The sequence below is a fragment of the Triticum urartu genome, chromosome 1A (genome assembly GCF_056163025.1).
Source record: "Triticum urartu cultivar PI428250 chromosome 1A, HENAU_Tu73, whole genome shotgun sequence".
Classification (NCBI taxonomy): domain Eukaryota; kingdom Viridiplantae; phylum Streptophyta; class Magnoliopsida; order Poales; family Poaceae; genus Triticum; species Triticum urartu.
The window spans coordinates 277468086-277472122 of record NC_141873.1 but is presented as its reverse complement, the minus strand read 5'-3'; the positions used below and the strand labels follow the sequence as shown (position 1 = coordinate 277472122).

The 4037-nt window shown below is 47.1% G+C and overlaps 1 pseudogene; it reads left to right on the top strand.

Moving 5' to 3' along the window:
* Positions 1-3252: 3252 nt before the first annotated feature.
* LOC147990861 (uncharacterized) lies at positions 3253-3807 on the top strand (annotated as a pseudogene).
* The last annotated feature ends 230 nt before the right edge of the window (positions 3808-4037 follow it).

The window sequence follows — 4037 nt, the reverse complement described above, 5'->3', positions numbered from 1 at the left end:
CCATGTTCCAAACATGGAACAAGCTCCAATCTTCACCTGCAACTAACAACGCTATAAGAGGGGCTGAGCAAAGCGATAACATAGCCAATCAACGGTTTGCTAGGACAAGGTGGGTTAGAGGCTCGGCTTAACAATATGGGAGGCAAGCTAAGCAAGTGGTAGGTATAGCAGCATAGGCATAGCAAAAGAGCGATCATCTAGCAAGCAAAGATAGAAGTGATTTCGAGGGTATGGTCATCTTGCCTGAAATCTCGCAAGGAAGAAGAACGAGTCCATGAAGAAGACAAACGGACGTAGTCGAACGCTTCCTCACAAACGCGATGTTACCGGAACCAACCCGAAGAAGCAACACCGGAAAGAAGCAAACAACATAGTAAACAACCACCACATAATCATGGCATGATGCACAATCAAGTATGATGCATGTCCGGTTTAAAGAGGCATGGCATGGCAAAATGCACAAGCAATCCTACAAATTAAGTGGAGCTCAATATGCAAAGAGTTGCATATTGACGAAACACCACGACAAGTTATTTAGTTCGATCTCGTTTATTTACCCAACAATATTAAATGTTGTTAAACATGGCAAGAGGGTGAAGCAAAGTAAAACTACCTGTCTAGTCAAGGTTAAATGAGGCCGGAACAACAAAACAATAAGTCCGGGAACTCCTCATGTGCATATTTTGGTTATGGTACTCTTCTGCCCTAAACCATATTTTATAGTTGTTAAACATGCAAGGTGAAGCCACCATGTTAAACTAGGCATTTTTCTACCCCATTTACATATAAGGTTTGTTTAAAACCGAGCTATGGTTAATTAGTTATGAATTAAATCATTTTAGCAAGTTATTTAAGCAAATTTAAACAAACATCATTTTAAGCATTTTAAACATGGATGAAATTGACATATTATGAAACTAGACATAAATCTAATCACATTTCATATATAACTTATTTTAAACCGATGCACCCTTTGTGAGTTATTAAATGAATGAAGTGCAAGGGTTTTTCTGTAAATTGGCGTTCACAAGAAAATAGGAAAAACGTTCAGGCAGAAAAAAATATAGAGCTGGGCCGAATCTTGCTGGCCCAACAATGGAAAAAGGGCTCAGGGTGGCCTCACCATGGGCTTTGCCCATGAGTTGGAGGGGAGGCCTCTGGGCCTGATGCATGCGGCGGTTGCGGCCTGTTGCTGAAGTGGCTCGCTCAATGCGAGCAAAGCAGAGACTGGGCATTGACCCAGGCGATCGAAGCAGAGTGCGGGGGTCAACGGCGAGGAATCCGGCGGAGCTCCGGCGATGGAGGAAGGTGGAGCTCGCCGGGGATGGAGGGATCCGGGCGCGGGGTCCCTGGATCCGGCAATGATCGAGGTGCTGGGCCTCACATGGCCGGCGTCAGGAGGTGGATGGGGCAGCGCCATGGGGGAGGTTGGGTACCTGCGGGAGAGAGAGAGGGTGACGGAGAGGGAGTCGCACGGGGAAGGAAAGAGGAGAGGCAGGGGCCTGGTAGGGGTGCCGGCCACCAGCGGTCAAGGCAGAAGAGCAGCAGCTGTAGAAGACGGCGACTCCAGCCGGTTCGGGCGTCCACGGCGAAACAGAGGAGGGCCGGCGCGGGCAGTGATGCAGCGGACACGGTGCTGGACTTGGCGGCGGGGAAAACCGGTTAGAGGCGATCGGCGTCTGGTGCGGCGAGGTAGCAGGCCGGCAGCGTTGTCTCCTGGGCGGCGGCTTCAATCGAATGGTCGGCGAGGTCGGGCGGCAACAGGGAGGCGCGAGGCGAGGCAGGGTAGGCCTCGGGCACCTGCTGAGACGAGGGAGGAGGAAAGGCCTCGACCCAATCGGGATCGAGCTCGGGGTCGATCTGAGAGGGAGAGGTGGGGGTTGCTGGTTGGATCGCTGTAGATACGAGGAAGATGCGGCGGCTACAGAGGGGATGGATCCCGAGGGGAATTTGGAGTGGGTGGCGGCTGAGGGGGACAAGCGACCTAGTTTTTAGGGTTTTGTCTGATATATATAGCAAAAGGATTAAAGGAGAGGGATTTGGATCATCGGATCGAAATCCAACGGACGAGAATAAAATAGGTAGGGATTCCAAATAAGGAAACGGTGATGTTTTGTAGATGTTTGGGGATGTTCTGGATCCAACGGTGACGACTGCCCGGGTCGGGTCCGGGACAGCTTTCGGACGCGCGCGCGAGGAGGTCCGCAGGCTGACGAGAGAGCTTCATCTAGGCCTGACGGTAGGTAGTGAGCTATGTAGACGGTCTCGAGCTGAGAGAAGAGAAGAGAGGGAGGCCCGGCGACTATTTCCGGAGACCGAGAACGTCCAACGTTAGACCGACTATATTGCCGCTATAGTTATTCGTTGGGGCTTCAAACGAACTCCGAATGCGATGAAACTTGACAGGCGGTCTATCTACGCTATAATAAGACCACACGCCAACTTTCAACCCATTCTGAGAACATTTTCCGGTCACTTATAAAATACTATTTCGGACATGCCGCGGGCGCGTGCAAGTGTGGTTGGGCTCAGAACGGACAACGGACAGAACGAGGAGACCGGGACAGATGCAAGTTTCAAAAACATGCTGATGCAATGCACATGATGACATAACAAGATGCAACATGCAAGCAAATGACATGGCAACAATAGCGAAAAACTGGGAGACACCTGGCACATCGGTCTCGGGGCGCCACATTACCCTTGAGGTAAAAGGTTGGGAGGAGAAATTATAAGCCCCTATCTTTGTCTGTGTCTGATTAAGGCTTTGATCTCATAAGTATCCCATGAGTGTTAGCAATTGCGAAAGACTAAAGGATAGTTGAGTATGTGGACTTGCTACATAAAAGCTCTTACATTGACTATTTCCGACATTATGATAACTTGCAATTGCTTCAATGACTGAGATCAAAGTTTGTTAGTTTTCAATAAAGTTTTTGATTCATACTTTACCTTGTGAATGAATTTTTACCTTAGAATAAGAAATTATATGACAATATATGTTGTTGTTCTAAGAATGATCATGATGCCTTCATGCCCGTGTTTTATTTTATCGACACATCTATCTCCAAACATGTGGTCATGATTATTGATTTCGGCTTTCGCTTGAGGACAAGCGAGGTCTAAGCTTGATGGAGTTGATACGTCCATTTTGCATGACACTTTTATGTGGATATTTGTTGCATTATGGGTTGTTATTTTACATTATGGTACAATACTTATGCTTTTTCTCTCTTATTTTACATGATTTACATGAAGAGGGAGAATGCCGGCAGCTGGAATTCTGGAGTGGAAAGAAGCAAATCTGAGAGACCTATTCTACACGACTCCAAAAGTCCTGAAAATTTATGAAGAATTATTTTCGAATATATAAAAATTATTGGGCGATGAAACTACCATAGGGGACCCACCAGGTGGCCACATGCCTGGGGGCGCCCCCAGGGCTTGTGGCCCCCCTGGTCATCGTATGGTGCTCCTCCTCTGCTACATGAAGCGTTTTGACCTAGAAAATTAAATAAGAAGGAAGCTTTCGGGACAAAGCGCCACCGTCTCGAGGCAGAACTTGGGCAGAAGCAATTTAGGGCTCCAGCGGAGCTGTTCTGCCGGGGAAACTTCCCTCCGGGAGGAAGAAACCAAAGCCATCATCATCACCAACGATCCTCTCATCGAGAGGGGGTCAATCTTCATCAACATCTTCACCAGCACCATCTCCTCTCAAACCCTAGTTCATCTCTTGTATTCAATCTTTGTCCCCAAACCTTTGATTGGTACCTGTGGGTTGCTAGTAGTGTTGATTACTCCTTGTAGTTGATGCTAGTTGGTTTATTTGATGAAAGATCATATATTCATATCCTTAATGATACCAATACTCCTATGATCTTGAACATGAACATGCTTTGTGAATATTTACATTTGTTCCTGAGCACATGGGAGAAGTCTTGTTATAAGTAATCATGTGAATTTGGTATTCGCTCGATATTTTGATGAGATGTATGTTGTCTTTCCTCTAGTGGTGTTATGTGAACTTTGACTACATG